Source organism: Pelecanus crispus, chromosome 11 (assembly GCF_030463565.1).
Source record: "Pelecanus crispus isolate bPelCri1 chromosome 11, bPelCri1.pri, whole genome shotgun sequence".
Lineage (NCBI taxonomy): Eukaryota > Metazoa > Chordata > Aves > Pelecaniformes > Pelecanidae > Pelecanus > Pelecanus crispus.
In genome coordinates this window covers 20638950-20666217 of record NC_134653.1, presented here as the reverse complement: position 1 = coordinate 20666217, position 27268 = coordinate 20638950, and positions in this window count along the sequence as shown.

The window sequence follows — 27268 nt, the reverse complement described above, 5'->3', positions numbered from 1 at the left end:
GTCTAGCCGTGATAGTGGTCATTGAACGCGACCGGACGCTTCACGTGTGGCCGTGGTAGTTCATGCAGCACGACTAGACGAAAGGTGCCTACGTTATCCGTGCATCCGTAATCGTGGTAGTCCAGTGTACTGAACGCGACCGGACTTACAACGATGAAGCGGGTACCTTCCAAAGCCCTCTTGACGCAACAAGGTCTAAGGGCGCAATGATGTTGCTGGTACTCACCTTCCCTTGGCTCAGCTTTGACAAGACCCACAAACAGAGAGAGAGAGAGAGAGAGAGACAGAGAGAGAGAGAGACGGTGTGGGGGCGATATAGGAGGCAAGGCAAATTGGGCAGAGCACCAGGTCCTTAGATCTGCGGTGGGGGAGAAATCCTTAAACGTTTGTGAGACCGGAGTGGGGCTGTAACGGTCCTCAGAGCAAAAGAGCGAGCTTCTTCGGGGACCCTATAGGAGGGAAGTCAACAGGAGAATGCCGGTGCTTGTGGGGCTGTGAAATCCCAGCCACCGGAAAGGTGAGGACGAGCAAGAGCATTAGGTCGCCAAGGCTATTGTGTGGGAGAAATCCCTCAAGGTTTGCAATATTTCTGTGGGGCTGTGGCCAACCATGAGACAGAGCGAGAGAGAAGAGAGAGCGCGTGGGACCTTGTATGAGGTAAGGGAATAGGAAAGCGCCGGTGTTTGTGGGGCTGCGAAAGCTCAGCCAAGGGAAGCTGAGGACAAGCAGCAGCATTAGGCCCTCACACCTCTGGTGTGGGAGAAATCCCTCAACCTTTGTAACGTTTGAGTGGTGCTGCGACGGTGCTCGGAGCGAAAGAGAGAGAGAGATTTTGGGGGACCCTATAGGACGTTAAGGTAATAGCAGAGCACCAGTGTTTGTTGGGGCTGAGAAAGCTCAACCGGCGGAGCGTGAGGAGCAGCCACAGCTTTAAGCCCTAAAGCTGTGGTGTAGGAGAAGAGGCTGGGTATTTGCGATTTCGGAGCAGGGCTCTGCCGAGCGTGAGATCGAGAGACACCGGTGTTAGGACGCTTAGGAACAGAGGCAAGTGCAGAGCTGCGTGCGGCGTTTTCAAGGCTGTGAATGCGCAGCTTAGGGAATGTGATTACCAGCGAGGAGATTACGAACTACCACCTAGCATGTGGGAGAAATCGCTGGGCGTTTGCAATTTTCTACCAGGACTCTGCCGACTGTAAGACACATTGTTCCACTGGGTAGGCACAGAGCAAGAGTAAGAGCGGCAGCGGTAGTGGGGCGGTGAAAGCGCAGGCGAGGAGCGGAGCGGACTGGCAGGAACAGTAAGCGCTTACAGCTACGGCGTGGGAGAAATCGCTGGGCGTTTGCAATTGTCTACTAGGACTCTGCCAAGAGCGAGAGCGAGCTATCACTGCGGTGAAGAGAGGCGAGGCAATAGCAGAAAGCCGGTGTTGCAGGGGCACTGAATGTTCAGCTAAACGAAGGCGAGGACCCGCGACAGCATTAAGCCCTTAGAGCTACGCGGTAGGAGAAAAGGCCGGACAGCTGCGCTTTGGGAGCAGGGCTCTGCCGAGTGTGAGATCGGGAGGCGCTCTATTAGGACACCAAGGAGGAGCAGGGGCAAGGCAGAGAGCTGCGGAGTTTTCGAGGCAGAGAATGCACACCGAAGGGAGCGTGTTTATCAGCGATAATATTAGAGACGGACACCTACGGTTTAGGAAAAAATCGCTGGACTTGTGGTGTCGGAGTAGGGCTCTGCCGAGCGTGACAGCTATTGTTGCACTGGGTAGGCGCAGGGCGGGCGCAGAGCGGCAGCGTTAGCGCGGCTGTGAAAGCGCAGGCAAGGAGCGGTGAAGACTGGCAAGAGCGTTAAGCGCTTACAGCTACGGTGTGGGAGAAATGCCGGGACGTTTGCAATTTTCTGCCAGGGCACCGCCGAGAGTGAGACAGAGAGGCACGTTGGAAGGTCTCTTAGGAGCAGGGGCAGCACAGAGCAGCGGCCTTTCCGAGGCGCAGCGAAGGGAATGTGATTACCAGCGACAAGATAAAGAACTAAAACCTACGGTGTGGGAGAAATCGCTGGACGCTAGCAGTATCGGAGAAGGGCTCTGCCGAGAGTGAGACATCGTTGCACTGGGTAGGCGCGGGGCGAGAGCAGAGCGGCAGTGTTAGCGTGGCGGTGAAACACTGACTTGCTCCTTACTTGCTAGTGAGGAGCGGTGAGGACTGGCAGGAGCATTAAGCGCCAAGGGCATTCCCAGCCTCCAAAACACCGCAGCTCTCTGCTTGCTGTGCCTCTCTGTCTCACTCTTGGCAGTGCCCTGGTAGATAATTGCAAACGTCCCGGCATTTCTCCCACACCGTAGCTGTAAGCGCTTAACGCTCTTGCCAGTCCTCACCGCTCCTTGCCTGCGCTTTCACAGCCGCGCTAACGCTGCCGCTCTGCGCCTGCCCTGCGCCTACCCTGGTGCAACAACGTCTCTCACCACTCGGCAGAGCCCTGCTCCGAAAACGCAGACGACCAGCGATTTCTCCCACATCCTCACTGTTACTGCTCTTTATCTTGTTGCTGATAGACACCTTCCCTCCGCTGCGCTTTCACAGACTCTAAAACGCCGCAGCCCCTGCTCCGAAGAGTCCTAATACCGTCTCTCTGTCTCACTATTGGAAGAGCCCTGGTGGAAAATGGCAACCGTCCACTGATCTCTCCCCCCACACCACAGCTGTTAGCGCTTAGCTCCGATACTGCTCTTGCCAGTTCTCACCGCTACTTGCCTGCGCTTTCGCAGCCCTACTAACACTGGCGCTCGAAGGTTGCCCTGTGCCTACCGAGAGGAGCAGTGTGTCTTACACTCGGCAGAGTCCCGTTAGAAAATTGCCAACGTCCAGCAATTTCTTCCCACACGTTAGGTGTTCTCAATGCTGTCGCTGGCCCTTACGCTCCCTGCTCCGCGCATTCACAGCCTCGACATCAACGCGGCCCTCTGCTTGCCCCTGCTCCAAAGCGTCCTAACAGCGTGTCTCCCGATCTCACACTCGGCAGAGCCCTGCTCCCAAATCGGAAAAGCCCAGCCACTTCTCCCACACCGTAGCTGAAGTAAGGGCTTAATGCTGTTGCCGGTCCTCACTTTCCTTTAGCTGAGCGTTCAGTGCCCCTGCAACACAGGCTCTCTGCTATTGCCTTGTTTCTCTCCACTACAGTGACAGCTCGCTCTCGCTCTTGGCAGGGCCCCGGTAGAAAGTTGCGATCGCCCCGCGATTACTCCCGCACCGTAGCTGTAAGCGCTTAATGCTCTTGCCAGTCCTCACCGCTCTTTGCCTGCGCTTTCACAGCCCCACTACCACTGCCGCTCTGCGCCTGCCCCGCGTCTATCCAGTGCAACACCGTCTCGGCAGAGCTCTGATTCCCGTACCGCAAACGCCCAGCAACTTCTCCCACACCGTAGGCGTTAGGTTCTTAACGTTGTCCCTGGTGATCATCACATTCCCTGCGCTGTGCTTTGACAGCCTCGAAAACACCGCAGCTCTGCGCTTCCCTCTGCTCATAACCGTCCTAATACCGTGTCTCACTCTTGGAAGAGCCCTGCTCGGAAATTGCAAACGTCTTGCGCTTTCTCCCACACCGTAGTTGTCAGTTCTTAATGTGGTCGCTGGTAATCACGGTCCCTTCACTGCGCATTCGTAGCCTGGAAAACTCCCCAGCTCTGTGCTTGCCCCCCCCCCGTCCCTTGGTGTCCTAATACCGTGTCTCCCGAGCTCACACTCAGCAGAGCTCCGCTCCGCAATCGCAAATATACTGCGGTTTCTACCACACCACAGATGGAAGGGCGTAATGCTCTTGCCACTCCTCACCGCTCCTTGCCTGCGCTTTCACAGCGCCACTAACACATCCGCGCTGTGTTCGCCCAGTGCGTAAAGAGTAGAAAAATGTATCTCAACTCGGCAGAGTCCGGGTGCCAATACTTCCTATTTCTCTCAGGGTTGCCTCAGAACACTGACAAACGCTGACCGATTTCTCCCACGATATAGCAGCTGTAAGAGCTTCACACTGCTGGTGGGCCTCACCGTCCCTTGGCTGAGCTTGCACAGCCCCACAAACACTGGCGTACTGCCATTGCCTTATTTACTACAGGGACCCCAAAGTCTCGCTTGCTCTCGCTCTCTCAAGGTTGGCACAGCCCCACTGGCACTATTACAAACTTTGAGGGATTCCTCCCACAGAGTAGGACTGAGGGCCTCAAGCTGTTACTCTTCCTCACCTTCCCTTGGCTGAGCTTTCACAGCTGCACAACGAGTGGGGCTCTGCCGTGGCCCTACTTCCTCTGTGGTCCAAACGCTCTCTCTATTTCTGTCAGGATCGGAACGGCCCCACTGAAATACTACAAACGTTGAGGGATTTCTCCCACACCATAGGTCTAAGGGCCTAATGCTGTTGGTGGTCCTCACCTTCCCTTGGCTGAGCTTGCACAGGTACAAAAATCGGGGCTCTGCCATGGCCATACTTCCTATATGGTCCCGATACTTTCTCTCTCGATCTCTTTCAGAATTGCCTCAGCGTCACGGAAATCTTCACGAACGTTGAGGGATTTCTCCCGCACCATGGGTCTCAGGGCCTAAAGCTGTCGGTGGTCCTCACCTTCCCATAGCTGAGCTTTCACAGCCACACCTACACCGGCGCTCTCCTATTGCCTTACCTCCTATAGGGTCCCCAGAATCTCTCGCTCTTTCGCTCTCTCAGGGTCGGCAGAGCCCCACTCAAATATTAAAAACCTTGCAGCATTTCTCCCGCACCATAGGCCTGCGGAGTAATCGCTGGAGGTGACTTAGACATTAGACTTCGATGTACGATTTCAACAAAAGGCACAGCATTGAAGAAGCTTTCCAGGTGGAATGCAGCCGGCATCTGTTCCACAGGAAGTTCCCTAAGCCTGCAACCTTGGGTGTCGGCAACCCCAGGGGAGCCTGGTGTGCTGACTCTAAGAGGAGTTGCCCAGGGAGCGGAGTGGTGCGGAGACATCGCGGCCAAGCTCTGCCATCAGGGAACTCGGAGGAGTGCCGCGGCACCGATAAGCCGCGTAATTGCTACGCCGAGCCAACGAGCTGTCATGATTTTGACAAGATGCTGTCCTTTTGGTGAACTTTGCTCATGTTAATATCATTATAATACCAAAACCCACCTCCATCCCAAAAACTACCCGCCTCTAAGGTGAGACCACTCCTCACTGAGCCTGCGCTTTGACTTTTTCCAAGCCTTTAAAACGAAGCGAGAAAGTTTTACACCAATCATAACAAAGTATGCATGACTAGAGTCCCTCAAGCTCCGCCGGAAATTGGAAAAAATAGTATAAATTAGCCTAAGAGAGAGGGGATGTTAGGGAAGATACCATCGCGTGCTACTCTGACCTCTGGGATCAGTCGACGGGCTGAGCCTCTCTTACCCCCATCGGGACGCCTTTGGGTAAGAATCTAATACTTGGTTATACCAAGTGCCTCCCCGGGAAATGTAGAAACCTCCATAGAGGCGCCTTTATGTCTTTTGATGCATCTGTGTGACCCAAAGCTTTGGTATTTGCATGTGCCTTGCAGTCAGTGTATTTACCACCGGTAATCCAAAGAACCTGTGTGCCTGTTGCTTTAATAAATTGCTTTGATTTATTGGTCTAGCCGTGATAGTGGTCATTGAACGCGACCGGACGCTTCACGTGTGGCCGTGGTAGTTCATGCAGCACGACTAGACGAAAGGTGCCTACGTTATCCGTGCATCCGTAATCGTGGTAGTCCAGTGTACTGAACGCGACCGGACTTACAACGATGAAGCGGGTACCTTCCAAAGCCCTCTTGACGCAACAAGGTCTAAGGGCGCAATGATGTTGCTGGTACTCACCTTCCCTTGGCTCAGCTTTGACAAGACCCACAAACAGAGAGAGAGAGAGAGAGAGAGACAGAGAGAGAGAGAGACGGTGTGGGGGCGATATAGGAGGCAAGGCAAATTGGGCAGAGCACCAGGTCCTTAGATCTGCGGTGGGGGAGAAATCCTTAAACGTTTGTGAGACCGGAGTGGGGCTGTAACGGTCCTCAGAGCAAAAGAGCGAGCTTCTTCGGGGACCCTATAGGAGGGAAGTCAACAGGAGAATGCCGGTGCTTGTGGGGCTGTGAAATCCCAGCCACCGGAAAGGTGAGGACGAGCAAGAGCATTAGGTCGCCAAGGCTATTGTGTGGGAGAAATCCCTCAAGGTTTGCAATATTTCTGTGGGGCTGTGGCCAACCATGAGACAGAGCGAGAGAGAAGAGAGAGCGCGTGGGACCTTGTATGAGATAAGGGAATAGGAAAGCGCCGGTGTTTGTGGGGCTGCGAAAGCTCAGCCAAGGGAAGCTGAGGACAAGCAGCAGCATTAGGCCCTCACACCTCTGGTGTGGGAGAAATCCCTCAACCTTTGTAACGTTTGAGTGGTGCTGCGACGGTGCTCGGAGCGAAAGAGAGAGAGAGATTTTGGGGGACCCTATAGGACGTTAAGGTAATAGCAGAGCACCAGTGTTTGTTGGGGCTGAGAAAGCTCAACCGGCGGAGCGTGAGGAGCAGCCACAGCTTTAAGCCCTAAAGCTGTGGTGTAGGAGAAGAGGCTGGGTATTTGCGATTTCGGAGCAGGGCTCTGCCGAGCGTGAGATCGAGAGACACCGGTGTTAGGACGCTTAGGAACAGAGGCAAGTGCAGAGCTGCGTGCGGCGTTTTCAAGGCTGTGAATGCGCAGCTTAGGGAATGTGATTACCAGCGAGGAGATTACGAACTACCACCTAGCATGTGGGAGAAATCGCTGGGCGTTTGCAATTTTCTACCAGGACTCTGCCGACTGTAAGACACATTGTTCCACTGGGTAGGCACAGAGCAAGAGTAAGAGCGGCAGCGGTAGTGGGGCGGTGAAAGCGCAGGCGAGGAGCGGAGCGGACTGGCAGGAACAGTAAGCGCTTACAGCTACGGCGTGGGAGAAATCGCTGGGCGTTTGCAATTGTCTACTAGGACTCTGCCAAGAGCGAGAGCGAGCTATCACTGCGGTGAAGAGAGGCGAGGCAATAGCAGAAAGCCGGTGTTGCAGGGGCACTGAATGTTCAGCTAAACGAAGGCGAGGACCCGCGACAGCATTAAGCCCTTAGAGCTACGCGGTAGGAGAAAAGGCCGGACAGCTGCGCTTTGGGAGCAGGGCTCTGCCGAGTGTGAGATCGGGAGGCGCTCTATTAGGACACCAAGGAGGAGCAGGGGCAAGGCAGAGAGCTGCGGAGTTTTCGAGGCAGAGAATGCACACCGAAGGGAGCGTGTTTATCAGCGATAATATTAGAAACGGACACCTACGGTTTAGGAAAAAATCGCTGGACTTGTGGTGTCGGAGTAGGGCTCTGCCGAGCGTGACAGCTATTGTTGCACTGGGTAGGCGCAGGGCGGGCGCAGAGCGGCAGTGTTAGCGCGGCTGTGAAAGCGCAGGCAAGGAGCGGTGAAGACTGGCAAGAGCGTTAAGCGCTTACAGCTACGGTGTGGGAGAAATGCCGGGACGTTTGCAATTTTCTGCCAGGGCACCGCCGAGAGTGAGACAGAGAGGCACGTTGGAAGGTCTCTTAGGAGCAGGGGCAGCACAGAGCAGCGGCCTTTCCGAGGCGCAGCGAAGGGAATGTGATTACCAGCGACAAGATAAAGAACTAAAACCTACGGTGTGGGAGAAATCGCTGGACGCTAGCAGTATCGGAGAAGGGCTCTGCCGAGAGTGAGACATCGTTGCACTGGGTAGGCGCGGGGCGAGAGCAGAGCGGCAGTGTTAGCGTGGCGGTGAAACACTGACTTGCTCCTTACTTGCTAGTGAGGAGCGGTGAGGACTGGCAGGAGCATTAAGCGCCAAGGGCATTCCCAGCCTCCAAAACACCGCAGCTCTCTGCTTGCTGTGCCTCTCTGTCTCACTCTTGGCAGTGCCCTGGTAGATAATTGCAAACGTCCCGGCATTTCTCCCACACCGTAGCTGTAAGCGCTTAACGCTCTTGCCAGTCCTCACCGCTCCTTGCCTGCGCTTTCACAGCCGCGCTAACGCTGCCGCTCTGCGCCTGCCCTGCGCCTACCCTGGTGCAACAACGTCTCTCACCACTCGGCAGAGCCCTGCTCCGAAAACGCAGACGACCAGCGATTTCTCCCACATCCTCACTGTTACTGCTCTTTATCTTGTTGCTGATAGACACCTTCCCTCCGCTGCGCTTTCACAGACTCTAAAACGCCGCAGCCCCTGCTCCGAAGAGTCCTAATACCGTCTCTCTGTCTCACTATTGGAAGAGCCCTGGTGGAAAATGGCAACCGTCCACTGATCTCTCCCCCCACACCACAGCTGTTAGCGCTTAGCTCCGATACTGCTCTTGCCAGTTCTCACCGCTACTTGCCTGCGCTTTCGCAGCCCTACTAACACTGGCGCTCGAAGGTTGCCCTGTGCCTACCGAGAGGAGCAGTGTGTCTTACACTCGGCAGAGTCCCGTTAGAAAATTGCCAACGTCCAGCAATTTCTTCCCACACGTTAGGTGTTCTCAATGCTGTCGCTGGCCCTTACGCTCCCTGCTCCGCGCATTCACAGCCTCGACATCAACGCGGCCCTCTGCTTGCCCCTGCTCCAAAGCGTCCTAACAGCGTGTCTCCCGATCTCACACTCGGCAGAGCCCTGCTCCCAAATCGGAAAAGCCCAGCCACTTCTCCCACACCGTAGCTGAAGTAAGGGCTTAATGCTGTTGCCGGTCCTCACTTTCCTTTAGCTGAGCGTTCAGTGCCCCTGCAACACAGGCTCTCTGCTATTGCCTTGTTTCTCTCCACTACAGTGACAGCTCGCTCTCGCTCTTGGCAGGGCCCCGGTAGAAAGTTGCGATCGCCCCGCGATTACTCCCGCACCGTAGCTGTAAGCGCTTAATGCTCTTGCCAGTCCTCACCGCTCTTTGCCTGCGCTTTCACAGCCCCACTACCACTGCCGCTCTGCGCCTGCCCCGCGTCTATCCAGTGCAACACCGTCTCGGCAGAGCTCTGATTCCCGTACCGCAAACGCCCAGCAACTTCTCCCACACCGTAGGCGTTAGGTTCTTAACGTTGTCCCTGGTGATCATCACATTCCCTGCGCTGTGCTTTGACAGCCTCGAAAACACCGCAGCTCTGCGCTTCCCTCTGCTCATAACCGTCCTAATACCGTGTCTCACTCTTGGAAGAGCCCTGCTCGGAAATTGCAAACGTCTTGCGCTTTCTCCCACACCGTAGTTGTCAGTTCTTAATGTGGTCGCTGGTAATCACGGTCCCTTCACTGCGCATTCGTAGCCTGGAAAACTCCCCAGCTCTGTGCTTGCCCCCCCCCCCGTCCCTTGGTGTCCTAATACCGTGTCTCCCGAGCTCACACTCAGCAGAGCTCCGCTCCGCAATCGCAAATATACTGCGGTTTCTACCACACCACAGATGGAAGGGCGTAATGCTCTTGCCACTCCTCACCGCTCCTTGCCTGCGCTTTCACAGCGCCACTAACACATCCGCGCTGTGTTCGCCCAGTGCGTAAAGAGTAGAAAAATGTATCTCAACTCGGCAGAGTCCGGGTGCCAATACTTCCTATTTCTCTCAGGGTTGCCTCAGAACACTGACAAACGCTGACCGATTTCTCCCACGATATAGCAGCTGTAAGAGCTTCACACTGCTGGTGGGCCTCACCGTCCCTTGGCTGAGCTTGCACAGCCCCACAAACACTGGCGTACTGCCATTGCCTTATTTACTACAGGGACCCCAAAGTCTCGCTTGCTCTCGCTCTCTCAAGGTTGGCACAGCCCCACTGGCACTATTACAAACTTTGAGGGATTCCTCCCACAGAGTAGGACTGAGGGCCTCAAGCTGTTACTCTTCCTCACCTTCCCTTGGCTGAGCTTTCACAGCTGCACAACGAGTGGGGCTCTGCCGTGGCCCTACTTCCTCTGTGGTCCAAACGCTCTCTCTATTTCTGTCAGGATCGGAACGGCCCCACTGAAATACTACAAACGTTGAGGGATTTCTCCCACACCATAGGTCTAAGGGCCTAATGCTGTTGGTGGTCCTCACCTTCCCTTGGCTGAGCTTGCACAGGTACAAAAATCGGGGCTCTGCCATGGCCATACTTCCTATATGGTCCCGATACTTTCTCTCTCGATCTCTTTCAGAATTGCCTCAGCGTCACGGAAATCTTCACGAACGTTGAGGGATTTCTCCCGCACCATGGGTCTCAGGGCCTAAAGCTGTCGGTGGTCCTCACCTTCCCATAGCTGAGCTTTCACAGCCACACCTACACCGGCGCTCTCCTATTGCCTTACCTCCTATAGGGTCCCCAGAATCTCTCGCTCTTTCGCTCTCTCAGGGTCGGCAGAGCCCCACTCAAATATTAAAAACCTTGCAGCATTTCTCCCGCACCATAGGCCTGCGGAGTAATCGCTGGAGGTGACTTAGACATTAGACTTCGATGTACGATTTCAACAAAAGGCACAGCATTGAAGAAGCTTTCCAGGTGGAATGCAGCCGGCATCTGTTCCACAGGAAGTTCCCTAAGCCTGCAACCTTGGGTGTCGGCAACCCCAGGGGAGCCTGGTGTGCTGACTCTAAGAGGAGTTGCCCAGGGAGCGGAGTGGTGCGGAGACATCGCGGCCAAGCTCTGCCATCAGGGAACTCGGAGGAGTGCCGCGGCACCGATAAGCCGCGTAATTGCTACGCCGAGCCAACGAGCTGTCATGATTTTGACAAGATGCTGTCCTTTTGGTGAACTTTGCTCATGTTAATATCATTATAATACCAAAACCCACCTCCATCCCAAAAACTACCCGCCTCTAAGGTGAGACCACTCCTCACTGAGCCTGCGCTTTGACTTTTTCCAAGCCTTTAAAACGAAGCGAGAAAGTTTTACACCAATCATAACAAAGTATGCATGACTAGAGTCCCTCAAGCTCCGCCGGAAATTGGAAAAAATAGTATAAATTAGCCTAAGAGAGAGGGGATGTTAGGGAAGATACCATCGCGTGCTACTCTGACCTCTGGGATCAGTCGACGGGCTGAGCCTCTCTTACCCCCATCGGGACGCCTTTGGGTAAGAATCTAATACTTGGTTATACCAAGTGCCTCCCCGGGAAATGTAGAAACCTCCATAGAGGCGCCTTTATGTCTTTTGATGCATCTGTGTGACCCAAAGCTTTGGTATTTGCATGTGCCTTGCAGTCAGTGTATTTACCACCGGTAATCCAAAGAACCTGTGTGCCTGTTGCTTTAATAAATTGCTTTGATTTATTGGTCTAGCCGTGATAGTGGTCATTGAACGCGACCGGACGCTTCACGTGTGGCCGTGGTAGTTCATGCAGCACGACTAGACGAAAGGTGCCTACGTTATCCGTGCATCCGTAATCGTGGTAGTCCAGTGTACTGAACGCGACCGGACTTACAACGATGAAGCGGGTACCTTCCAAAGCCCTCTTGACGCAACAAGGTCTAAGGGCGCAATGATGTTGCTGGTACTCACCTTCCCTTGGCTCAGCTTTGACAAGACCCACAAACAGAGAGAGAGAGAGAGAGAGAGACAGAGAGAGAGAGAGACGGTGTGGGGGCGATATAGGAGGCAAGGCAAATTGGGCAGAGCACCAGGTCCTTAGATCTGCGGTGGGGGAGAAATCCTTAAACGTTTGTGAGACCGGAGTGGGGCTGTAACGGTCCTCAGAGCAAAAGAGCGAGCTTCTTCGGGGACCCTATAGGAGGGAAGTCAACAGGAGAATGCCGGTGCTTGTGGGGCTGTGAAATCCCAGCCACCGGAAAGGTGAGGACGAGCAAGAGCATTAGGTCGCCAAGGCTATTGTGTGGGAGAAATCCCTCAAGGTTTGCAATATTTCTGTGGGGCTGTGGCCAACCATGAGACAGAGCGAGAGAGAAGAGAGAGCGCGTGGGACCTTGTATGAGGTAAGGGAATAGGAAAGCGCCGGTGTTTGTGGGGCTGCGAAAGCTCAGCCAAGGGAAGCTGAGGACAAGCAGCAGCATTAGGCCCTCACACCTCTGGTGTGGGAGAAATCCCTCAACCTTTGTAACGTTTGAGTGGTGCTGCGACGGTGCTCGGAGCGAAAGAGAGAGAGAGATTTTGGGGGACCCTATAGGACGTTAAGGTAATAGCAGAGCACCAGTGTTTGTTGGGGCTGAGAAAGCTCAACCGGCGGAGCGTGAGGAGCAGCCACAGCTTTAAGCCCTAAAGCTGTGGTGTAGGAGAAGAGGCTGGGTATTTGCGATTTCGGAGCAGGGCTCTGCCGAGCGTGAGATCGAGAGACACCGGTGTTAGGACGCTTAGGAACAGAGGCAAGTGCAGAGCTGCGTGCGGCGTTTTCAAGGCTGTGAATGCGCAGCTTAGGGAATGTGATTACCAGCGAGGAGATTACGAACTACCACCTAAGCATGTGGGAGAAATCGCTGGGCGTTTGCAATTTTCTACCAGGACTCTGCCGACTGTAAGACACATTGTTCCACTGGGTAGGCACAGAGCAAGAGTAAGAGCGGCAGCGGTAGTGGGGCGGTGAAAGCGCAGGCGAGGAGCGGAGCGGACTGGCAGGAACAGTAAGCGCTTACAGCTACGGCGTGGGAGAAATCGCTGGGCGTTTGCAATTGTCTACTAGGACTCTGCCAAGAGCGAGAGCGAGCTATCACTGCGGTGAAGAGAGGCGAGGCAATAGCAGAAAGCCGGTGTTGCAGGGGCACTGAATGTTCAGCTAAACGAAGGCGAGGACCCGCGACAGCATTAAGCCCTTAGAGCTACGCGGTAGGAGAAAAGGCCGGACAGCTGCGCTTTGGGAGCAGGGCTCTGCCGAGTGTGAGATCGGGAGGCGCTCTATTAGGACACCAAGGAGGAGCAGGGGCAAGGCAGAGAGCTGCGGAGTTTTCGAGGCAGAGAATGCACACCGAAGGGAGCGTGTTTATCAGCGATAATATTAGAAACGGACACCTACGGTTTAGGAAAAAATCGCTGGACTTGTGGTGTCGGAGTAGGGCTCTGCCGAGCGTGACAGCTATTGTTGCACTGGGTAGGCGCAGGGCGGGCGCAGAGCGGCAGTGTTAGCGCGGCTGTGAAAGCGCAGGCAAGGAGCGGTGAAGACTGGCAAGAGCGTTAAGCGCTTACAGCTACGGTGTGGGAGAAATGCCGGGACGTTTGCAATTTTCTGCCAGGGCACCGCCGAGAGTGAGACAGAGAGGCACGTTGGAAGGTCTCTTAGGAGCAGGGGCAGCACAGAGCAGCGGCCTTTCCGAGGCGCAGCGAAGGGAATGTGATTACCAGCGACAAGATAAAGAACTAAAACCTACGGTGTGGGAGAAATCGCTGGACGCTAGCAGTATCGGAGAAGGGCTCTGCCGAGAGTGAGACATCGTTGCACTGGGTAGGCGCGGGGCGAGAGCAGAGCGGCAGTGTTAGCGTGGCGGTGAAACACTGACTTGCTCCTTACTTGCTAGTGAGGAGCGGTGAGGACTGGCAGGAGCATTAAGCGCCAAGGGCATTCCCAGCCTCCAAAACACCGCAGCTCTCTGCTTGCTGTGCCTCTCTGTCTCACTCTTGGCAGTGCCCTGGTAGATAATTGCAAACGTCCCGGCATTTCTCCCACACCGTAGCTGTAAGCGCTTAACGCTCTTGCCAGTCCTCACCGCTCCTTGCCTGCGCTTTCACAGCCGCGCTAACGCTGCCGCTCTGCGCCTGCCCTGCGCCTACCCTGGTGCAACAACGTCTCTCACCACTCGGCAGAGCCCTGCTCCGAAAACGCAGACGACCAGCGATTTCTCCCACATCCTCACTGTTACTGCTCTTTATCTTGTTGCTGATAGACACCTTCCCTCCGCTGCGCTTTCACAGACTCTAAAACGCCGCAGCCCCTGCTCCGAAGAGTCCTAATACCGTCTCTCTGTCTCACTATTGGAAGAGCCCTGGTGGAAAATGGCAACCGTCCACTGATCTCTCCCCCCACACCACAGCTGTTAGCGCTTAGCTCCGATACTGCTCTTGCCAGTTCTCACCGCTACTTGCCTGCGCTTTCGCAGCCCTACTAACACTGGCGCTCGAAGGTTGCCCTGTGCCTACCGAGAGGAGCAGTGTGTCTTACACTCGGCAGAGTCCCGTTAGAAAATTGCCAACGTCCAGCAATTTCTTCCCACACGTTAGGTGTTCTCAATGCTGTCGCTGGCCCTTACGCTCCCTGCTCCGCGCATTCACAGCCTCGACATCAACGCGGCCCTCTGCTTGCCCCTGCTCCAAAGCGTCCTAACAGCGTGTCTCCCGATCTCACACTCGGCAGAGCCCTGCTCCCAAATCGGAAAAGCCCAGCCACTTCTCCCACACCGTAGCTGAAGTAAGGGCTTAATGCTGTTGCCGGTCCTCACTTTCCTTTAGCTGAGCGTTCAGTGCCCCTGCAACACAGGCTCTCTGCTATTGCCTTGTTTCTCTCCACTACAGTGACAGCTCGCTCTCGCTCTTGGCAGGGCCCCGGTAGAAAGTTGCGATCGCCCCGCGATTACTCCCGCACCGTAGCTGTAAGCGCTTAATGCTCTTGCCAGTCCTCACCGCTCTTTGCCTGCGCTTTCACAGCCCCACTACCACTGCCGCTCTGCGCCTGCCCCGCGTCTATCCAGTGCAACACCGTCTCGGCAGAGCTCTGATTCCCGTACCGCAAACGCCCAGCAACTTCTCCCACACCGTAGGCGTTAGGTTCTTAACGTTGTCCCTGGTGATCATCACATTCCCTGCGCTGTGCTTTGACAGCCTCGAAAACACCGCAGCTCTGCGCTTCCCTCTGCTCATAACCGTCCTAATACCGTGTCTCACTCTTGGAAGAGCCCTGCTCGGAAATTGCAAACGTCTTGCGCTTTCTCCCACACCGTAGTTGTCAGTTCTTAATGTGGTCGCTGGTAATCACGGTCCCTTCACTGCGCATTCGTAGCCTGGAAAACTCCCCAGCTCTGTGCTTGCCCCCCCCCCGTCCCTTGGTGTCCTAATACCGTGTCTCCCGAGCTCACACTCAGCAGAGCTCCGCTCCGCAATCGCAAATATACTGCGGTTTCTACCACACCACAGATGGAAGGGCGTAATGCTCTTGCCACTCCTCACCGCTCCTTGCCTGCGCTTTCACAGCGCCACTAACACATCCGCGCTGTGTTCGCCCAGTGCGTAAAGAGTAGAAAAATGTATCTCAACTCGGCAGAGTCCGGGTGCCAATACTTCCTATTTCTCTCAGGGTTGCCTCAGAACACTGACAAACGCTGACCGATTTCTCCCACGATATAGCAGCTGTAAGAGCTTCACACTGCTGGTGGGCCTCACCGTCCCTTGGCTGAGCTTGCACAGCCCCACAAACACTGGCGTACTGCCATTGCCTTATTTACTACAGGGACCCCAAAGTCTCGCTTGCTCTCGCTCTCTCAAGGTTGGCACAGCCCCACTGGCACTATTACAAACTTTGAGGGATTCCTCCCACAGAGTAGGACTGAGGGCCTCAAGCTGTTACTCTTCCTCACCTTCCCTTGGCTGAGCTTTCACAGCTGCACAACGAGTGGGGCTCTGCCGTGGCCCTACTTCCTCTGTGGTCCAAACGCTCTCTCTATTTCTGTCAGGATCGGAACGGCCCCACTGAAATACTACAAACGTTGAGGGATTTCTCCCACACCATAGGTCTAAGGGCCTAATGCTGTTGGTGGTCCTCACCTTCCCTTGGCTGAGCTTGCACAGGTACAAAAATCGGGGCTCTGCCATGGCCATACTTCCTATATGGTCCCGATACTTTCTCTCTCGATCTCTTTCAGAATTGCCTCAGCGTCACGGAAATCTTCACGAACGTTGAGGGATTTCTCCCGCACCATGGGTCTCAGGGCCTAAAGCTGTCGGTGGTCCTCACCTTCCCATAGCTGAGCTTTCACAGCCACACCTACACCGGCGCTCTCCTATTGCCTTACCTCCTATAGGGTCCCCAGAATCTCTCGCTCTTTCGCTCTCTCAGGGTCGGCAGAGCCCCACTCAAATATTAAAAACCTTGCAGCATTTCTCCCGCACCATAGGCCTGCGGAGTAATCGCTGGAGGTGACTTAGACATTAGACTTCGATGTACGATTTCAACAAAAGGCACAGCATTGAAGAAGCTTTCCAGGTGGAATGCAGCCGGCATCTGTTCCACAGGAAGTTCCCTAAGCCTGCAACCTTGGGTGTCGGCAACCCCAGGGGAGCCTGGTGTGCTGACTCTAAGAGGAGTTGCCCAGGGAGCGGAGTGGTGCGGAGACATCGCGGCCAAGCTCTGCCATCAGGGAACTCGGAGGAGTGCCGCGGCACCGATAAGCCGCGTAATTGCTACGCCGAGCCAACGAGCTGTCATGATTTTGACAAGATGCTGTCCTTTTGGTGAACTTTGCTCATGTTAATATCATTATAATACCAAAACCCACCTCCATCCCAAAAACTACCCGCCTCTAAGGTGAGACCACTCCTCACTGAGCCTGCGCTTTGACTTTTTCCAAGCCTTTAAAACGAAGCGAGAAAGTTTTACACCAATCATAACAAAGTATGCATGACTAGAGTCCCTCAAGCTCCGCCGGAAATTGGAAAAAATAGTATAAATTAGCCTAAGAGAGAGGGGATGTTAGGGAAGATACCATCGCGTGCTACTCTGACCTCTGGGATCAGTCGACGGGCTGAGCCTCTCTTACCCCCATCGGGACGCCTTTGGGTAAGAATCTAATACTTGGTTATACCAAGTGCCTCCCCGGGAAATGTAGAAACCTCCATAGAGGCGCCTTTATGTCTTTTGATGCATCTGTGTGACCCAAAGCTTTGGTATTTGCATGTGCCTTGCAGTCAGTGTATTTACCACCGGTAATCCAAAGAACCTGTGTGCCTGTTGCTTTAATAAATTGCTTTGATTTATTGGTCTAGCCGTGATAGTGGTCATTGAACGCGACCGGACGCTTCACGTGTGGCCGTGGTAGTTCATGCAGCACGACTAGACGAAAGGTGCCTACGTTATCCGTGCATCCGTAATCGTGGTAGTCCAGTGTACTGAACGCGACCGGACTTACAACGATGAAGCGGGTACCTTCCAAAGCCCTCTTGACGCAACAAGGTCTAAGGGCGCAATGATGTTGCTGGTACTCACCTTCCCTTGGCTCAGCTTTGACAAGACCCACAAACAGAGAGAGAGAGAGAGAGAGAGACAGAGAGAGAGAGAGACGGTGTGGGGGCGATATAGGAGGCAAGGCAAATTGGGCAGAGCACCAGGTCCTTAGATCTGCGGTGGGGGAGAAATCCTTAAACGTTTGTGAGACCGGAGTGGGGCTGTAACGGTCCTCAGAGCAAAAGAGCGAGCTTCTTCGGGGACCCTATAGGAGGGAAGTCAACAGGAGAATGCCGGTGCTTGTGGGGCTGTGAAATCCCAGCCACCGGAAAGGTGAGGACGAGCAAGAGCATTAGGTCGCCAAGGCTATTGTGTGGGAGAAATCCCTCAAGGTTTGCAATATTTCTGTGGGGCTGTGGCCAACCATGAGACAGAGCGAGAGAGAAGAGAGAGCGCGTGGGACCTTGTATGAGGTAAGGGAATAGGAAAGCGCCGGTGTTTGTGGGGCTGCGAAAGCTCAGCCAAGGGAAGCTGAGGACAAGCAGCAGCATTAGGCCCTCACACCTCTGGTGTGCGAGAAATCCCTCAACCTTTGTAACGTTTGAGTGGTGCTGCGACGGTGCTCGGAGCGAAAGAGAGAGAGAGATTTTGGGGGACCCTATAGGACGTTAAGGTAATAGCAGAGCACCAGTGTTTGTTGGGGCTGAGAAAGCTCAACCGGCGGAGCGTGAGGAGCAGCCACAGCTTTAAGCCCTAAAGCTGTGGTGTAGGAGAAGAGGCTGGGTATTTGCGATTTCGGAGCAGGGCTCTGCCGAGCGTGAGATCGAGAGACACCGGTGTTAGGACGCTTAGGAACAGAGGCAAGTGCAGAGCTGCGTGCGGCGTTTTCAAGGCTGTGAATGCGCAGCTTAGGGAATGTGATTACCAGCGAGGAGATTACGAACTACCACCTAAGCATGTGGGAGAAATCGCTGGGCGTTTGCAATTTTCTACCAGGACTCTGCCGACTGTAAGACACATTGTTCCACTGGGTAGGCACAGAGCAAGAGTAAGAGCGGCAGCGGTAGTGGGGCGGTGAAAGCGCAGGCGAGGAGCGGAGCGGACTGGCAGGAACAGTAAGCGCTTACAGCTACGGCGTGGGAGAAATCGCTGGGCGTTTGCAATTGTCTACTAGGACTCTGCCAAGAGCGAGAGCGAGCTATCACTGCGGTGAAGAGAGGCGAGGCAATAGCAGAAAGCCGGTGTTGCAGGGGCACTGAATGTTCAGCTAAACGAAGGCGAGGACCCGCGACAGCATTAAGCCCTTAGAGCTACGCGGTAGGAGAAAAGGCCGGACAGCTGCGCTTTGGGAGCAGGGCTCTGCCGAGTGTGAGATCGGGAGGCGCTCTATTAGGACACCAAGGAGGAGCAGGGGCAAGGCAGAGAGCTGCGGAGTTTTCGAGGCAGAGAATGCACACCGAAGGGAGCGTGTTTATCAGCGATAATATTAGAAACGGACACCTACGGTTTAGGAAAAAATCGCTGGACTTGTGGTGTCGGAGTAGGGCTCTGCCGAGCGTGACAGCTATTGTTGCACTGGGTAGGCGCAGGGCGGGCGCAGAGCGGCAGTGTTAGCGCGGCTGTGAAAGCGCAGGCAAGGAGCGGTGAAGACTGGCAAGAGCGTTAAGCGCTTACAGCTACGGTGTGGGAGAAATGCCGGGACGTTTGCAATTTTCTGCCAGGGCACCGCCGAGAGTGAGACAGAGAGGCACGTTGGAAGGTCTCTTAGGAGCAGGGGCAGCACAGAGCAGCGGCCTTTCCGAGGCGCAGCGAAGGGAATGTGATTACCAGCGACAAGATAAAGAACTAAAACCTACGGTGTGGGAGAAATCGCTGGACGCTAGCAGTATCGGAGAAGGGCTCTGCCGAGAGTGAGACATCGTTGCACTGGGTAGGCGCGGGGCGAGAGCAGAGCGGCAGTGTTAGCGTGGCGGTGAAACACTGACTTGCTCCTTACTTGCTAGTGAGGAGCGGTGAGGACTGGCAGGAGCATTAAGCGCCAAGGGCATTCCCAGCCTCCAAAACACCGCAGCTCTCTGCTTGCTGTGCCTCTCTGTCTCACTCTTGGCAGTGCCCTGGTAGATAATTGCAAACGTCCCGGCATTTCTCCCACACCGTAGCTGTAAGCGCTTAACGCTCTTGCCAGTCCTCACCGCTCCTTGCCTGCGCTTTCACAGCCGCGCTAACGCTGCCGCTCTGCGCCTGCCCTGCGCCTACCCTGGTGCAACAACGTCTCTCACCACTCGGCAGAGCCCTGCTCCGAAAACGCAGACGACCAGCGATTTCTCCCACATCCTCACTGTTACTGCTCTTTATCTTGTTGCTGATAGACACCTTCCCTCCGCTGCGCTTTCACAGACTCTAAAACGCCGCAGCCCCTGCTCCGAAGAGTCCTAATACCGTCTCTCTGTCTCACTATTGGAAGAGCCCTGGTGGAAAATGGCAACCGTCCACTGATCTCTCCCCCCACACCACAGCTGTTAGCGCTTAGCTCCGATACTGCTCTTGCCAGTTCTCACCGCTACTTGCCTGCGCTTTCGCAGCCCTACTAACACTGGCGCTCGAAGGTTGCCCTGTGCCTACCGAGAGGAGCAGTGTGTCTTACACTCGGCAGAGTCCCGTTAGAAAATTGCCAACGTCCAGCAATTTCTTCCCACACGTTAGGTGTTCTCAATGCTGTCGCTGGCCCTTACGCTCCCTGCTCCGCGCATTCACAGCCTCGACATCAACGCGGCCCTCTGCTTGCCCCTGCTCCAAAGCGTCCTAACAGCGTGTCTCCCGATCTCACACTCGGCAGAGCCCTGCTCCCAAATCGGAAAAGCCCAGCCACTTCTCCCACACCGTAGCTGAAGTAAGGGCTTAATGCTGTTGCCGGTCCTCACTTTCCTTTAGCTGAGCGTTCAGTGCCCCTGCAACACAGGCTCTCTGCTATTGCCTTGTTTCTCTCCACTACAGTGACAGCTCGCTCTCGCTCTTGGCAGGGCCCCGGTAGAAAGTTGCGATCGCCCCGCGATTACTCCCGCACCGTAGCTGTAAGCGCTTAATGCTCTTGCCAGTCCTCACCGCTCTTTGCCTGCGCTTTCACAGCCCCACTACCACTGCCGCTCTGCGCCTGCCCCGCGTCTATCCAGTGCAACACCGTCTCGGCAGAGCTCTGATTCCCGTACCGCAAACGCCCAGCAACTTCTCCCACACCGTAGGCGTTAGGTTCTTAACGTTGTCCCTGGTGATCATCACATTCCCTGCGCTGTGCTTTGACAGCCTCGAAAACACCGCAGCTCTGCGCTTCCCTCTGCTCATAACCGTCCTAATACCGTGTCTCACTCTTGGAAGAGCCCTGCTCGGAAATTGCAAACGTCTTGCGCTTTCTCCCACACCGTAGTTGTCAGTTCTTAATGTGGTCGCTGGTAATCACGGTCCCTTCACTGCGCATTCGTAGCCTGGAAAACTCCCCAGCTCTGTGCTTGCCCCCCCCCCCGTCCCTTGGTGTCCTAATACCGTGTCTCCCGAGCTCACACTCAGCAGAGCTCCGCTCCGCAATCGCAAATATACTGCGGTTTCTACCACACCACAGATGGAAGGGCGTAATGCTCTTGCCACTCCTCACCGCTCCTTGCCTGCGCTTTCACAGCGCCACTAACACATCCGCGCTGTGTTCGCCCAGTGCGTAAAGAGTAGAAAAATGTATCTCAACTCGGCAGAGTCCGGGTGCCAATACTTCCTATTTCTCTCAGGGTTGCCTCAGAACACTGACAAACGCTGACCGATTTCTCCCACGATATAGCAGCTGTAAGAGCTTCACACTGCTGGTGGGCCTCACCGTCCCTTGGCTGAGCTTGCACAGCCCCACAAACACTGGCGTACTGCCATTGCCTTATTTACTACAGGGACCCCAAAGTCTCGCTTGCTCTCGCTCTCTCAAGGTTGGCACAGCCCCACTGGCACTATTACAAACTTTGAGGGATTCCTCCCACAGAGTAGGACTGAGGGCCTCAAGCTGTTACTCTTCCTCACCTTCCCTTGGCTGAGCTTTCACAGCTGCACAACGAGTGGGGCTCTGCCGTGGCCCTACTTCCTCTGTGGTCCAAACGCTCTCTCTATTTCTGTCAGGATCGGAACGGCCCCACTGAAATACTACAAACGTTGAGGGATTTCTCCCACACCATAGGTCTAAGGGCCTAATGCTGTTGGTGGTCCTCACCTTCCCTTGGCTGAGCTTGCACAGGTACAAAAATCGGGGCTCTGCCATGGCCATACTTCCTATATGGTCCCGATACTTTCTCTCTCGATCTCTTTCAGAATTGCCTCAGCGTCACGGAAATCTTCACGAACGTTGAGGGATTTCTCCCGCACCATGGGTCTCAGGGCCTAAAGCTGTCGGTGGTCCTCACCTTCCCATAGCTGAGCTTTCACAGCCACACCTACACCGGCGCTCTCCTATTGCCTTACCTCCTATAGGGTCCCCAGAATCTCTCGCTCTTTCGCTCTCTCAGGGTCGGCAGAGCCCCACTCAAATATTAAAAACCTTGCAGCATTTCTCCCGCACCATAGGCCTGCGGAGTAATCGCTGGAGGTGACTTAGACATTAGACTTCGATGTACGATTTCAACAAAAGGCACAGCATTGAAGAAGCTTTCCAGGTGGAATGCAGCCGGCATCTGTTCCACAGGAAGTTCCCTAAGCCTGCAACCTTGGGTGTCGGCAACCCCAGGGGAGCCTGGTGTGCTGACTCTAAGAGGAGTTGCCCAGGGAGCGGAGTGGTGCGGAGACATCGCGGCCAAGCTCTGCCATCAGGGAACTCGGAGGAGTGCCGCGGCACCGATAAGCCGCGTAATTGCTACGCCGAGCCAACGAGCTGTCATGATTTTGACAAGATGCTGTCCTTTTGGTGAACTTTGCTCATGTTAATATCATTATAATACCAAAACCCACCTCCATCCCAAAAACTACCCGCCTCTAAGGTGAGACCACTCCTCACTGAGCCTGCGCTTTGACTTTTTCCAAGCCTTTAAAACGAAGCGAGAAAGTTTTACACCAATCATAACAAAGTATGCATGACTAGAGTCCCTCAAGCTCCGCCGGAAATTGGAAAAAATAGTATAAATTAGCCTAAGAGAGAGGGGATGTTAGGGAAGATACCATCGCGTGCTACTCTGACCTCTGGGATCAGTCGACGGGCTGAGCCTCTCTTACCCCCATCGGGACGCCTTTGGGTAAGAATCTAATACTTGGTTATACCAAGTGCCTCCCCGGGAAATGTAGAAACCTCCATAGAGGCGCCTTTATGTCTTTTGATGCATCTGTGTGACCCAAAGCTTTGGTATTTGCATGTGCCTTGCAGTCAGTGTATTTACCACCGGTAATCCAAAGAACCTGTGTGCCTGTTGCTTTAATAAATTGCTTTGATTTATTGGTCTAGCCGTGATAGTGGTCATTGAACGCGACCGGACGCTTCACGTGTGGCCGTGGTAGTTCATGCAGCACGACTAGACGAAAGGTGCCTACGTTATCCGTGCATCCGTAATCGTGGTAGTCCAGTGTACTGAACGCGACCGGACTTACAACGATGAAGCGGGTACCTTCCAAAGCCCTCTTGACGCAACAAGGTCTAAGGGCGCAATGATGTTGCTGGTACTCACCTTCCCTTGGCTCAGCTTTGACAAGACCCACAAACAGAGAGAGAGAGAGAGAGAGAGACAGAGAGAGAGAGAGACGGTGTGGGGGCGATATAGGAGGCAAGGCAAATTGGGCAGAGCACCAGGTCCTTAGATCTGCGGTGGGGGAGAAATCCTTAAACGTTTGTGAGACCGGAGTGGGGCTGTAACGGTCCTCAGAGCAAAAGAGCGAGCTTCTTCGGGGACCCTATAGGAGGGAAGTCAACAGGAGAATGCCGGTGCTTGTGGGGCTGTGAAATCCCAGCCACCGGAAAGGTGAGGACGAGCAAGAGCATTAGGTCGCCAAGGCTATTGTGTGGGAGAAATCCCTCAAGGTTTGCAATATTTCTGTGGGGCTGTGGCCAACCATGAGACAGAGCGAGAGAGAAGAGACAGCGCGTGGGACCTTGTATGAGGTAAGGGAATAGGAAAGCGCCGGTGTTTGTGGGGCTGCGAAAGCTCAGCCAAGGGAAGCTGAGGACAAGCAGCAGCATTAGGCCCTCACACCTCTGGTGTGGGAGAAATCCCTCAACCTTTGTAACGTTTGAGTGGTGCTGCGACGGTGCTCGGAGCGAAAGAGAGAGAGAGATTTTGGGGGACCCTATAGGACGTTAAGGTAATAGCAGAGCACCAGTGTTTGTTGGGGCTGAGAAAGCTCAACCGGCGGAGCGTGAGGAGCAGCCACAGCTTTAAGCCCTAAAGCTGTGGTGTAGGAGAAGAGGCTGGGTATTTGCGATTTCGGAGCAGGGCTCTGCCGAGCGTGAGATCGAGAGACACCGGTGTTAGGACGCTTAGGAACAGAGGCAAGTGCAGAGCTGCGTGCGGCGTTTTCAAGGCTGTGAATGCGCAGCTTAGGGAATGTGATTACCAGCGAGGAGATTACGAACTACCACCTAAGCATGTGGGAGAAATCGCTGGGCGTTTGCAATTTTCTACCAGGACTCTGCCGACTGTAAGACACATTGTTCCACTGGGTAGGCACAGAGCAAGAGTAAGAGCGGCAGCGGTAGTGGGGCGGTGAAAGCGCAGGCGAGGAGCGGAGCGGACTGGCAGGAACAGTAAGCGCTTACAGCTACGGCGTGGGAGAAATCGCTGGGCGTTTGCAATTGTCTACTAGGACTCTGCCAAGAGCGAGAGCGAGCTATCACTGCGGTGAAGAGAGGCGAGGCAATAGCAGAAAGCCGGTGTTGCAGGGGCACTGAATGTTCAGCTAAACGAAGGCGAGGACCCGCGACAGCATTAAGCCCTTAGAGCTACGCGGTAGGAGAAAAGGCCGGACAGCTGCGCTTTGGGAGCAGGGCTCTGCCGAGTGTGAGATCGGGAGGCGCTCTATTAGGACACCAAGGAGGAGCAGGGGCAAGGCAGAGAGCTGCGGAGTTTTCGAGGCAGAGAATGCACACCGAAGGGAGCGTGTTTATCAGCGATAATATTAGAGACGGACACCTACGGTTTAGGAAAAAATCGCTGGACTTGTGGTGTCGGAGTAGGGCTCTGCCGAGCGTGACAGCTATTGTTGCACTGGGTAGGCGCAGGGCGGGCGCAGAGCGGCAGTGTTAGCGCGGCTGTGAAAGCGCAGGCAAGGAGCGGTGAAGACTGGCAAGAGCGTTAAGCGCTTACAGCTACGGTGTGGGAGAAATGCCGGGACGTTTGCAATTTTCTGCCAGGGCACCGCCGAGAGTGAGACAGAGAGGCACGTTGGAAGGTCTCTTAGGAGCAGGGGCAGCACAGAGCAGCGGCCTTTCCGAGGCGCAGCGAAGGGAATGTGATTACCAGCGACAAGATAAAGAACTAAAACCTACGGTGTGGGAGAAATCGCTGGACGCTAGCAGTATCGGAGAAGGGCTCTGCCGAGAGTGAGACATCGTTGCACTGGGTAGGCGCGGGGCGAGAGCAGAGCGGCAGTGTTAGCGTGGCGGTGAAACACTGACTTGCTCCTTACTTGCTAGTGAGGAGCGGTGAGGACTGGCAGGAGCATTAAGCGCCAAGGGCATTCCCAGCCTCCAAAACACCGCAGCTCTCTGCTTGCTGTGCCTCTCTGTCTCACTCTTGGCAGTGCCCTGGTAGATAATTGCAAACGTCCCGGCATTTCTCCCACACCGTAGCTGTAAGCGCTTAACGCTCTTGCCAGTCCTCACCGCTCCTTGCCTGCGCTTTCACAGCCGCGCTAACGCTGCCGCTCTGCGCCTGCCCTGCGCCTACCCTGGTGCAACAACGTCTCTCACCACTCGGCAGAGCCCTGCTCCGAAAACGCAGACGACCAGCGATTTCTCCCACATCCTCACTGTTACTGCTCTTTATCTTGTTGCTGATAGACACCTTCCCTCCGCTGCGCTTTCACAGACTCTAAAACGCCGCAGCCCCTGCTCCGAAGAGTCCTAATACCGTCTCTCTGTCTCACTATTGGAAGAGCCCTGGTGGAAAATGGCAACCGTCCACTGATCTCTCCCCCCACACCACAGCTGTTAGCGCTTAGCTCCGATACTGCTCTTGCCAGTTCTCACCGCTACTTGCCTGCGCTTTCGCAGCCCTACTAACACTGGCGCTCGAAGGTTGCCCTGTGCCTACCGAGAGGAGCAGTGTGTCTTACACTCGGCAGAGTCCCGTTAGAAAATTGCCAACGTCCAGCAATTTCTTCCCACACGTTAGGTGTTCTCAATGCTGTCGCTGGCCCTTACGCTCCCTGCTCCGCGCATTCACAGCCTCGACATCAACGCGGCCCTCTGCTTGCCCCTGCTCCAAAGCGTCCTAACAGCGTGTCTCCCGATCTCACACTCGGCAGAGCCCTGCTCCCAAATCGGAAAAGCCCAGCCACTTCTCCCACACCGTAGCTGAAGTAAGGGCTTAATGCTGTTGCCGGTCCTCACTTTCCTTTAGCTGAGCGTTCAGTGCCCCTGCAACACAGGCTCTCTGCTATTGCCTTGTTTCTCTCCACTACAGTGACAGCTCGCTCTCGCTCTTGGCAGGGCCCCGGTAGAAAGTTGCGATCGCCCCGCGATTACTCCCGCACCGTAGCTGTAAGCGCTTAATGCTCTTGCCAGTCCTCACCGCTCTTTGCCTGCGCTTTCACAGCCCCACTACCACTGCCGCTCTGCGCCTGCCCCGCGTCTATCCAGTGCAACACCGTCTCGGCAGAGCTCTGATTCCCGTACCGCAAACGCCCAGCAACTTCTCCCACACCGTAGGCGTTAGGTTCTTAACGTTGTCCCTGGTGATCATCACATTCCCTGCGCTGTGCTTTGACAGCCTCGAAAACACCGCAGCTCTGCGCTTCCCTCTGCTCATAACCGTCCTAATACCGTGTCTCACTCTTGGAAGAGCCCTGCTCGGAAATTGCAAACGTCTTGCGCTTTCTCCCACACCGTAGTTGTCAGTTCTTAATGTGGTCGCTGGTAATCACGGTCCCTTCACTGCGCATTCGTAGCCTGGAAAACTCCCCAGCTCTGTGCTTGCCCCCCCCCCGTCCCTTGGTGTCCTAATACCGTGTCTCCCGAGCTCACACTCAGCAGAGCTCCGCTCCGCAATCGCAAATATACTGCGGTTTCTACCACACCACAGATGGAAGGGCGTAATGCTCTTGCCACTCCTCACCGCTCCTTGCCTGCGCTTTCACAGCGCCACTAACACATCCGCGCTGTGTTCGCCCAGTGCGTAAAGAGTAGAAAAATGTATCTCAACTCGGCAGAGTCCGGGTGCCAATACTTCCTATTTCTCTCAGGGTTGCCTCAGAACACTGACAAACGCTGACCGATTTCTCCCACGATATAGCAGCTGTAAGAGCTTCACACTGCTGGTGGGCCTCACCGTCCCTTGGCTGAGCTTGCACAGCCCCACAAACACTGGCGTACTGCCATTGCCTTATTTACTACAGGGACCCCAAAGTCTCGCTTGCTCTCGCTCTCTCAAGGTTGGCACAGCCCCACTGGCACTATTACAAACTTTGAGGGATTCCTCCCACAGAGTAGGACTGAGGGCCTCAAGCTGTTACTCTTCCTCACCTTCCCTTGGCTGAGCTTTCACAGCTGCACAACGAGTGGGGCTCTGCCGTGGCCCTACTTCCTCTGTGGTCCAAACGCTCTCTCTATTTCTGTCAGGATCGGAACGGCCCCACTGAAATACTACAAACGTTGAGGGATTTCTCCCACACCATAGGTCTAAGGGCCTAATGCTGTTGGTGGTCCTCACCTTCCCTTGGCTGAGCTTGCACAGGTACAAAAATCGGGGCTCTGCCATGGCCATACTTCCTATATGGTCCCGATACTTTCTCTCTCGATCTCTTTCAGAATTGCCTCAGCGTCACGGAAATCTTCACGAACGTTGAGGGATTTCTCCCGCACCATGGGTCTCAGGGCCTAAAGCTGTCGGTGGTCCTCACCTTCCCATAGCTGAGCTTTCACAGCCACACCTACACCGGCGCTCTCCTATTGCCTTACCTCCTATAGGGTCCCCAGAATCTCTCGCTCTTTCGCTCTCTCAGGGTCGGCAGAGCC